Source organism: Nannospalax galili, unplaced genomic scaffold (assembly GCF_000622305.1).
Source record: "Nannospalax galili isolate Female #2095 unplaced genomic scaffold, S.galili_v1.0 scaffold653, whole genome shotgun sequence".
Lineage (NCBI taxonomy): Eukaryota > Metazoa > Chordata > Mammalia > Rodentia > Spalacidae > Nannospalax > Nannospalax galili.
The window spans coordinates 569,765-581,642 of record NW_008334077.1 but is presented as its reverse complement, the minus strand read 5'-3'; the positions used below and the strand labels follow the sequence as shown (position 1 = coordinate 581,642).

At 40.9% G+C, this 11,878-nt stretch overlaps 1 protein-coding gene across 2 annotated transcripts in view; it reads right to left on the bottom strand.

Moving 5' to 3' along the window:
- Positions 1–4,105, bottom strand: part of Supt3h (SPT3 homolog, SAGA and STAGA complex component) — a 459,651-nt gene extending 455,546 nt beyond the window's left edge. Inside the window, exon 1 of one of the 2 annotated variants that reach the window (XM_029561584.1) lies at positions 3,815–4,105. The gene's annotated coding sequence lies outside the window, so the exon portion shown is untranslated. The remainder of the gene's footprint in view (positions 1–3,814) is intronic. The other variant, XM_008829029.3, reaches the window with a different exon arrangement.
- Positions 4,106–11,878: the final 7,773 nt, after the last annotated feature.

Genomic DNA, 11,878 nt, shown 5'->3' with positions numbered 1-11,878 from the left:
GAAGCACCCCTTACTAGTTCTTTGAATTCACAATATTCCTTAATATGGACAATTTTTTAAGTTTTTTTTTTTTTTTTTTTTTTTTTTCAGTAACTGCCACATACCACATGCCAGACAGCAGGCTATTTCCTATTACCTTTACTCATCAGTACCCATTGCCTATTGACCAGCTATTATCAGAGGCAGTACTGTAGTGCAGAACACCCAAAAGACCCAACCCAGAAAGAACATCATCCATGTGGGTATCACCTATTTGGTGAGATAGGATAAATCAATGAATGAGACAGGGTATTTAGCACAGGAGATGGACCACATCATGTGCCCAAGAAAAGGCTGGAATTCCATTCCTGGAGTTGTTTTGTATGAAGAATAAACTGTAACCAAATCAATTCAGCCATCACTACTGTAACTTAAAAGAACTTACTATTTTTTTTAGCAAATTTAGGTAAGATGAAATTAAACCAAGTAAATATAGCAACATTTTAAAAAGAACACAATTTATAAATATAATTCTCACTTGATGGTCACAATTAAACTTGTGAGGAGGTACCAACTCCATTTTACTGATGAGGAAATTGAAGCTCAGAAAGGTGAAATATCTTAACTGAAATCATATACAATTTTTAAAATCTAAAAAGGACAAAAACTAGGTTTGGGGAACTGGTTTTAAGTGTATTTTCTATCAATCCAGAGTGCATCTAAAAACACTCTCTCTTTATAACCTATTCAACAAACTTAAGGCTTAATAGTACCTAATGTTTATGAAAGCTGTGTCCAACACATCAGATGGGTACCTAATTGAGTCTAGAGGGGGTACTATTATTAACTTTAGTTTATAAACAAGGTAACTGAAGCTTCCTAAATCAAAGCCTCGAATCACGTATTTCAAAAGTAGCAGAGTGAAGTCTTAAACCACGTTTGTATGACTCAGAATAAATTATTTCATCCCCTTCAATTAATATGAATTCAATAACACAATAATGCAGTAGCTGAATTATTTCTCATTCTTTAAGTGAACTACAAGCAAAATCACTAGCATTCTAATAACATGACAAGCAGATTTCTGGTTGATTTACTATTTGACCTCATTAATAAATAAAGCAGGTGTTATTTCAACAGGAATATTCAACCTTCTGATTATACTGACACTGGACTATTTGTAGCCCCTTATACCAAAAGATTTTTTTTACTTCCCCAAAGAGAACCAAAGATCAAACTACCCAAGATTTCTACCTAAGGTAAAAATTTTGAATTGCCAGTGGCTTAAGTGAAAAATGGTCTTAGTCCAGACAGTTCATTTATAAGCACAAAAACATTAACTTTGTCACTGTTTTAGAACAAGGAGATTTCTAAGACTGCAATACAGCTAATCATTCCAAAATAATGTTAAGAATTTCATCAAGCCTAAAAAGCAAGTGGCCATGTACAGTGGTCATGTTATCACGGTCCAAACTGGAACATTTTGATGGCATGAAAGGGGCTCTGGTAGTAATTATGCTGGGACATGACTGTCCCAGAGAAACTAAGATATAAGAACAACTCACATTGACTTGCACATTATGGGCTATTCTCTGTATGTGACTTAACTGAAGCTTTAAGTTGTTGTTCCAAATCTAACAATTCTTTTCAGCCTTGAGACCAAGGGCAACATGTTACAGCCATCAGGCCCAAGTTAAGACAGTTTTGTTTGCTTTTTGTTGGTGGTGGTGTCTTTTCTGTTTTTTTTTTTCTTTTTTGGAGGCATAGTACCCTCTTGGTATGTGGGAGGCCCTGGGTTTAATTCTCAGCACCAGGAAGAGAGGCAGGGAGGCAGGGAAGTTTTATTTTCAAATTTCATAAACAGTTGCTTGAAAAATAGCTGCACATGTCTCAAAGAAAACAATCTCATGAAACTTTTATCAACATATTTCATTTATCTCTTCACAAGTTTTGACTATGAAGACCCAAATGATTTCTAAAATACCCAATGCTCAAAGGTTCTTACTTATATTAAACTGCTTTATTATACAGAATGGGGGGACACATCTATCAAATGGAAAACAAAACAAAACAAAACAAAACAACAAAAAAAAGCAATAGAGTTGAAAAGTTTTCACTAAGAACCAGCCAAGTGATAAAAGACAGTACAATGATTATAAGAAACTCCAGTTAGTATTGTTGTCTTTCCAACTAAATCTGGCATTAGCTTTAGAACCGTGGAGTCAAGAGTGCTTTGCTTTAATTTGCCAAGCTGTAAATAAATACTAACAGACCCATGCTTTGAACTATAGCTTTTGAATGCAGGCGTTATGTGAATATAATTATGATTCCTTAAGGCAACATGTTCTAGGAACTGGCCTTTCTGATTTAAAATTCAACCAAATCAAAAATGTGAGAGCCCCTAATTTTTCAGACATATGCTATCCCGTGCAGTTCCCACTAGTCAGAATGTGGTTACTTAAATTGAAATTAATTTGCTAGGCGATTAAAAATTAAGTTCATCGGCGCCACCTGTACCTTGCAGCAACGATGCTGAAGCCCCAGATTTCCACCATGTCACAAAGTTCCGCTGGGCAGCGCAATTTTAACGATAAACACATTGTGTTTGAATATCCCAAGGAAAAAACTTGCAATAGCTCGATAAAGAACATTGTTTTTGCAAAGCACTATCAAGAAACTGTCCCTGGCTATTCTTGCAGAGGACCCAGGTTCGATTCCCAGCACACACATGGCAGCTAAAAACCATCTGTAACTCCAGTTCCAGGGGCTTCGACACCCTCTTCTGACCTCTGCAGGCACTGCACGACACGGGTGCACTTATATACATGCAGGCAATAGTTATATACATAAAATAAAAATTAATTAATTTAATAAAAAAAAGAAACTGTCCTTGGGAGACAGAGGCAGGAGAATCTCTGAGTTCAAAGCCAGCTTGGTCTACAAAGTGAGATCCTGTCTTAAAAAAATAAACACAAAAAAACCCTATCCCTTAGTACTGAAATCCTGCCTCTCTGGAAGGTTTATAAGAAATCCCGCCAATTTTTTTCTACAAATCAGTCCTTCAACAGTGATCTGCTCTTCGGCAATCCTGAGAACCCAGGTCACCTCCTAGATAAACACGTACCTCTTTCTAACGAGTTTCTATTAACCTCATGGACACAATGTTAATTTATCCAGGTGCACAAAACACAACATTGTTTAAACACTGGGATCCTCTCGGAACCTCAAATATATTCCACTATCCCCATCCCTTCCCGCTCACTTCTCCAACCACGTGTCTTGATTTTTTAAGTAGGAAAGCAAGAATCTCACGCACTTTCTGAGCACAATGCTCAGAAGGTGCAGCTAACTCAAGCAAACGGATATTCTCGCATAAGCCTCCCCGTTCGGGGGGCTAGGCTGTCAGGGTGCCCATTTTACAGATCATAACATCCAGGACTTGGAGGACAAGCCACATGCTCTCCCCAGGGTCCGCAGAGGTGACAGCAGAACCGCTCTAGCCTGGTCCCCTCTGCGAACCCCATACTTGCACAAAAGTTCCAGAAAGCAAAGGTCTCCTTCTAGAAGAACCCCCACCCCCATCGCTACCGAGGGGCCTCCCAGCCTGGCCCGGCCGCTCCCCTCGCCCCACGCCCACCGGTGACGGGGAGGAGCCTCGGTGCAGCCCGCACTGCGCGGGCCCCGCGGCCGCTGGACCCAAAGCCCCGGGAGACGCCGAGGACTTCGTTGGCGGCCAGGCCTGGGCGTGGCCCGCGCGGTGGGGACCCGAGACTCTCGGCCCTCCGCGCCCCCTGGACTGAGCCCCGCTCCCCGCCGCCCCCACGCGCCCCACAACCTCTGCTTAAGGACACTTGGAGGCACGGCTGCGCGTCCCGCGTGGAGAAATGACAGGGGACAGAGATGGCGCGGTCTCGGCGGCGGCGGCCCCGGGACACGATGGGCAGAGGACGGGGTGGGGGACCGAGAATGTAGAGAGGGAAAAGGTGACTCGGCTGGTAGGGGGGGTACAAGATGGCGTGCGCGCCACTTGAGGTGGAGGGGGGGAGCGCGGCCTAAGGAGGTAGCGTCCAGATAGAAGACCCGAACCGGCCCCCGTCACGGCGGCAGCGCATGCGCGCCAGGCCAGGTGGCGCGCGACCGCATTGCCACTTCCGCCACACTCCGGAGGCGGGGCATGGAGCGTACGTCCCAGGGTGGGCTCAGGCCTCGCGGGGGTTGCTGGGAGGCTGGTGCAAGGGAACCCAAGGTGTGCTGGTTCAGGCTTTGAGTGGGGTTGGCGAGCAGCTGTGATGTTAGGGTTCCGGGGCCTGCCCTGGAAGTTGCCGCTCCTGGGGGCTCAGGCTGGCCAATGGTGGCTTGTCTTCAGGAGTCGGAGTGAGCAGGATCTTATCTTGGGTGGGTTTATAGAACGCAGAAGGGTCACAGAAGTCACAAACACCCGCTCCCTAGGAAACACACCCCTACCTTGCCCTTGCACGAAATCCAGAGCCTATAAGAGCTGTTAATGCAGTTTTCTCCCCTCAATTCATTTTACTATGCTCAGGTAACTATAAAGACTTTTTTTTCTATTTGTTAAACAACTTTTTATAAGCAAGCCGTGATTATTTTTCTTGAGGATTTTGACCTATTACTAACTTTAAATCTTGTACCCCAGGTATTGAACTGTATGTTCTGTCCTCTCATATTTGCTGGTTAACGATATAGTTCTTTAAATAATGCAGTCGTGCCAGGCGTGGTGGCTCAGGTCTTTAATCCCAGCAGAGGAGACAGAGGCAGACCTCTGTGAGATGGAGCCAAGCCTGGTCTACATAGTACAGGCCAACTGGGGCTACAGGGAGACCTTATCTCAAAAGAAAAAGAAAAAAAAAAGTCATATTTTTAATATTTTTTCAGCTGATTAGGACAGAAAACATCCACACTCATCATTCAAATATTATAAAGCATTTATAATAGGGATCCATCCAGCTGTGCACCTTTACCAGGTCTTTTCAAGCATTGCTACTTCCGTTAATGTTTTGCCTACAATTATGTGTTCTGAAATAATCCTATTTGCTTAACTTCTTTGTAGCCAGACTTGGTGGCCCACACCTTTAATCCCAACACTAGAGCCAGAGGCAGCCGGATCTCTGTGAGTTTAAGACCAGTCTGGTCTACTTAGCAAATTACAGGCCGATCCTATCTCAAAAAAAAAAAATTTGTTTAAAAAGAAAGAAAAAGTAACTCATTTGATTATGTCCTCCCTGGGTTGTAATCGGTAGTTGTCTTATGTTTACCTCTCACTAATTGCCAGACATTTCAATATTTGCCAAATACTTCCAAGATAAGTACATTTAGGATGTGGAAGCTCAGCATATTGTGTAAATCCAGCCTTAATCCATGCTAGGTGAAGTGTGCTGTATGTGGGAAAGTAACCAAGGGTTGTAATAACTTCTTTAAAAGGAAGATTGGTTTCATATACAATATTTGAAAAGCTTTTTTGAGTGTATCTCAAAAAAACAAACAAACCAGGAAACAAGGCTGGGTGTAGTGGTACATACCTGTAATTCTAGCACGTTAGAGCTGAAAGCAGGAAAATCGGGAGTTTGAGGCCAACCTGGACTATCTGAGACCCTGTATTTAAAAAAAAAAAAAAATGCCAGGCATAGTGGTACATGCTTTTAATCCCAGCACCCAAGAGGCCAAGGCAGGCAGATCTCTGAGTTCTAGGCCAGCCAGGGCTACAGAGTGAGACCCTATCTAAAAAACAAAGAAAAAAGGTATGGTAACTAGCAAATTATCATATCTAAAGAAATAGAACTCCAGGGAGATCAAGTTAGCTCAAATTATGCTCAATTAATGTTGCCATTGCACAGGAGTTTTACACCCCAAAAGACCAGATTTGATTTCTAAACAAATTATAACAAAGCTAAAACAACAAAGTTCTTGCAGAAGTTAAAGTTTTGATGACTACCACCTGTTAGTAAAATAAAGGATTTCCAAAAGTATGTGGGAAAAATACAAGTTACATCACCACACACACACACACACACACACACACACACACACACACACACAACCTCTGTCTCTTGGAGTTATTAAAGGATAATAAAGCATTGTTACTGTACACAGACTTCACATCTTTCACATTTCTCTGGCATGATAATCTTCATACATATTCACTGTGCAGAGAGAAACTGAGCATGTATAAGTGCCAATTTGCTTATTTCAAATAATGATCTTATTAAGCGACAAAAGAAGCTCTCCAGAAAGATTAGCAAAAGCCATGGCTGAAGGGAACCATCTCTTTAATGAAGTCACTTCTTCACACGGGGAATAGTTCAAGTAACCTTCAAATTCTTACTGTTTTGTAATCCATGACTCTTTTTGAAATTTATTTTACTTTTAACTATGTGTATATGTGTGTTTCTCAGCATGTGCATGTGTGAATTCAGATGTCCACAGAATTCAGAAGAGAGTGTTGGATACCCTGGAGCTGGAGTTACAAACGATTGTGAGCCGTGCCCAGTGTGGGTGCTGGTAACTGAACTCAGGTCCTCTGCACAAGCAGGATGTGCTCTTAACACCTGAGCCATCTCTCTAGTCCCAGTTCATGACTCTGATTTGTTAGGGTGCATATGGGATTCTTCCCATGGAAATAAGCTGAGTAGCGCTACACATTTTTAGAATGACATGTGTATTTGTTGCTGTATGCAGCTAACTTTCTGACATTGAGAACTATTTTTTAATTATAATCTCTAAACTATCTTAATTTACCCTTTAGAGTAGGTTCTTCTGATCATACTCTGTGGACCTGGGAAGTTATTTAACTTAATTGAGCCTCAGTTTTTATACTGTAGGATTAGATAGTTTAACCAAATGAACTAAAACCTTGCTGTCCTAAAATTCTATGCTCCTTTAAAATAGGAATCCCCAAAAGATAGATCCTAAAGTTGTACAGAATAATTTTAAAATTTTCCTTTCAAAAGTTAGGTGAATATGTAGAGTTCTTGCTTTAGACCTATATTTAACTCGTGATACATAGTCCAAAAGTAAAACCAATATAAAATAGAAAAGATATCTTTGAGGGCAGGAGAGATGTTAAAGGCACTGGCTGCTCTTGAAGAGTACCCGGGTTCAGTTCCCAGCATCCTCGTGGCAGCTTACAACCATCTGTAACTCCAGTTCTAGGTGATCCAACATCCTCTTCTGGACTCCTCAGGCATTGCGTGCATGTGGTGCTCTTACATACATGCAGGCAAGACAACTCACACATATAAAATAAAAATAAATTTGTTGATGCCTTGGAGAAAGGAGGTGATCACAAAATTATTACTGCATAAGTAAATTGGCTTCCTCTGCCTTCCAGATGCATTGATATATCTCAAAGCAGGAGGACATAGATGGGAAAAGAAATATTAAAGATTGCAGAAATGTTCTTTTCCCTGATGGGAAAAGAAATGTTAAGAATTGCAGTGCTTTGGTAGCTTTTAAAACTGTAATCTTGATCATCTTTCTGGGGGCTTTTCATTCCATTCAGGTTTAACACCCTGGAGTCTTTTAAAATTAGTACTCACTACTGAAAAAACAATCATGTTTTTAAGAGTCAAACTGGGAACGGAATCATAGATTATTAGGGTTCAAAGCACCCTTGACCTCTCCAGGCAAATGGGATCTTATCCCCATGCAATCCAGTATCTGACACTCTCATTCTGGTAAGAAATAACTTTTTCATTTCAACAAATATTTACCTTTTAAAAAGCATTTATCGGGCCGGGCATAGTGGCACACACCTTTAATCCCAGGACTTGTGAGGCAGAGGCAGGCGGATCTCTGTGAGTTCAAGGCCAGCCTGGTCTACATAGTGAGTTCCAGGACAGCTGGGGTACAGGGCGACCCTGTCTCAAAAAGACTAAAAAAAAAAAAAACATTTATCGTAAATCCTGACATACCCTACAAGCTGCCAATAGAGCAATACACAAAAGAGACATCATCAGAGGCATCATCAAATATATATTCCAAGAGGGAGGAATTCAAAAATAAAATAGGTACAGTATATAGTATGTTTGAAGGCCATGATTGTTACCAGGCAGGAAAAAATACGTGAAACAGGATGTAGAATGCGACCAACCACAGGGGAAATTGAAAACTGGCAATTAGGGTCAGCCTCACTAAGAAAGTGGCACTTGAAGAAGGCAAAGGAGGCATCTACAAATATCTGAAGGAAGAGCATACCAGACAGAAGAGCTCATATCAAGTCCCTGTTGTGGTGATAGGCCTGGTTAGATAGTTGGAAGAACTACCAGGAGGCCTTATTAGCTGAGGAAGAGTTACCCAGAAAGCAAACAGTGTAAAGTGAGGTCACAGAAGTACTAGAAAGCCCGTGTGCCTGGGGCTGGGATCCAATTAACAGAAGACTGACACCATAAAGTTTAGGCTTCACAATGTTTACTCTTGAAGCCATGTTGAGAAGACTCTGCAAAGTGATAGATCTTATTGTACTATCCCAGTGGCTTGAACTGGGTTGTTACAGTTAAAGCCTTAAGATATAGTAAGATTCTGAACATAGTTTGAAGACGAATATGATTTGCTGGCAAAATACATTAAGGACTCTAGAAAGAGAGAAGAATCAATGATGATAAAATGTTTTCTGAGAAACTTGAAAACTGAATTTGCCAGCCTTTGCTGAGATGGAGAAGATAGGCTGGAGAATGTTGGGTGGGTACAAGCAATCAAGAGTTCGGTTTAGGGGCTGGAAAGATGGCTCAGTGGTTAAGAGCACTGGCTGCTCTTGCAGGAATCTGGGTTTGATTCCCTACACCCACATGGTGGCTAACAGCCATTCATAAAACTCTAGTTCCATGGGAATTCAACACCCTCTTCTGACTTCCACAGACTTCCACAGACAGATACACTTACACACATGCAGGCAATGCACTCATACACATAAAACAAAAATAAAATATTTTTTTAAAGTTCAATTTGGGGGATAAATATAGTGAGCTAAAGCTTTTGTGTCATCTTTAGTTTTCATCATCCTAGATAAATTCTCATGATAATGAAGGGAATTTTTTAAATATTTTATTTTATTTTTTTATTTCTATGTATACGCATGTAAGTACACCCATGTCATGCAATGCCCATGGAGGTCAGAAGAGGTCACTGGATGCCCTGGAACTGGAGTTATGGACAGTTGTTAGCTGCCAAGTGGGTGCTGGGAATCAAACCCAGGTCCTCTGCAAGAGCAACCGGTACTCTTAATTGCTGAGCCATCTCTCCAACCCCATGAAGGGAATTTTTGAATTTGTAATATTTTGCAATTATTTAATTAATTTCTCATTTTTGTATAATAGAGGCTCATTGAGATCTGACATGTCAAGGTTGTTAGTCACTTTTCATCATTGTGAGGAAATACTTGAGCAAAATTAAAGACAGGTTTATTTGGGCCTATAGTTTCCGAGGTCTCAGACTATGGTCAGTGTTACAGTTTGAATGTAAAATGACACCCACATGCTCATGTTTTGAAACCTCTAAGGCTTTAAGTGGTGATGCCAGCTAGAGATAGTACATCCTTAAGGACAGGCCATTGACATTAACCTGTCCCTGGTTCTAGCCTGCACTCTCTGCCTGTGAGTAGTGATGGCCTCACACTTCCAGTGCTGATAGAGAGGCTCCCTCCACCACCACTGCTGTGCCTTTCCCACCAGGATGGACTGAAGTTGCCCTTTAACAGCAAGCCAAAACAGACCATTCCTTCCTTAAAGTGTTTCTGTCAGGGATCTTGGCCATTGTGCCCCCCAAATAACACAGGTGGCTGGCTCCATTGCTTATAAGACTGCAAAAGGACAGAAGCATCAAAGTGGAGGGTATGGTGCAGGAAAGCTGCTCACCTGATGGCTGATAGGAGGCACAGAGAGAAGGGGCCAGAGCATGCCCCAGTGACCTACTTCCTCCAACTCTGCCCTAGCTTCCAGTTTCCACCATCTCCCAATAATGTCATCAGATTATGAACCTCTCAATAGATTTATCTACCAATGAGGTGAAAGCCCACACAGTCCAGTCACTTCCCCAAAGCCTGTGGGCTGACAGCTAAGCCTTCAATACAGTGAGCCTTCAGGGGGTGGTGCAAATTTGAACCATAATAAATATATGTTTTACTTTTAGGGAAATATGAGGAAATCTAAGTATGTTTTTATTTAAAAGAGGAAAACAAAAATAAAATAAAATTGGAAGGAGGGGTCATTAATACCTAAAAGTAAAATGGAGAATTCACATTGAGATGAATATACAAAAACATCCAGTTCAAAGTATTTTCACTGAAATATGTAGATGTAAAACTGGATGTATTTCAGTGAATTATTCAAATAACTGACTTCCTTTTTTATTACATATAGAAACAGAGCCAAAAATTAATTGGTGCCATGTGAAATAAACCACAGTGTGTCTAGCTCAACCTGCTATTCCTACTTTGCACTCTAAAGCTGTTTGCAATAAACCTATTTTGACTAAGTAATGCTCAGATCAATTGTTAAATAATGATCAAAGAATGTACAAGTTACTGTGCTTTCATTTCTGGCTTTTTACAGATTCTGCATAAGCTCTATTTTTCTTTTTCCAGAATATATTTAAAACAACCTCATTAACTCAGTCAGGTATAGAAAACAGATGGATCTTGGTGCCATGTACTGGCCACAGGAACCTGGTTGTGTTCAACCTCTCTGAAAATAGGCATCTTCCCCTGTAAAATAGGAACAAGAATACCTACATAGGTATGTTGCTACCACGGTTTAGATGAAGAATCCCTGGCAGACTAAAAATACTCAGCACTAGGTAGTTATTGTTGTATTCCAACTTTTAATTAGCTAGCAAAGAACTTTATAATGTTTGTATTTCAATGCATTAGATGTTGTGAATATAAAAAGAAACCTTATCTCAAGTATCAGGGTTTATTTTTCTTAGTACAATAAATTTATATCAATATGACCTTTCTTTTGATATACGGTCTCACTATGCTCACTATGTAGTTCAGACTGGCTTCAAACTCGTCCTCCTGACTTGGTCTCCAGGCTACCCTAGAACTCATGATTCTCTTGCCTCAAACATCCCAGCATCTTGGATTACAGGCATACAACACCATGCCCTACATCAATGAGATACTTTTCCTTTTTGACAAGTATTTATTGCGGTTCCACTAGGGACACTGAGCACTGTTAGGCACTGGAGACATGGAGATTAATAACAGAGACTTGGCCCGCCAATGACTTCCTGGTGTTAAATTTAGGAGCAAAAGAGGCACAATGACAGCATATAATGCAAATGTCATCTGAGCTCTCCTGGACATTTGGCCTCTAGGTTAAGATGGCTAGCATCTCTATTCTACTTGATTTTGTGAGTCCTGTGCCCAACCCCACAATTGGTGTTTCTTTGACACCAATGTTCTCCTCTGGCACTGAACTCCACTTGATGCAAAATTAGTGAATTTTATGGATGAACTGCTGTTTGTCCTAATTCTACAACAACCTACCCAAACATTAACTTAATCTTGGTCCTATATTTTACCCCAAAACATTTTGACAGAGTTCTGTATGATCAGAGCAGATTTCCTAAGGATTTGAGATGATTTAGAGGGGTTTATATTAGAGAAACACAACTCAAAAGTAATTTCTGCTCTTTAGAGTCCCCCTATTATGTCACCATGTTTTTGTGCCATGCCCCCCTTTCTTCTTTCTACTCAGTCCTTCTCTGTCCTTGTCTACCCCCAAATTCCCCATTACTGTTAATGCTCAGTATGCTTGTCTCTCTCATCAGATTCTAGCAGCCCCGGGCTTTAAGGCTTACTGGCCACCCAGCTGCTTATAAGTGTATTTTCCTGAATAATTTGGAGGCCATTTCCTTTACAACTGTCAGCTCTAATATTAATTAT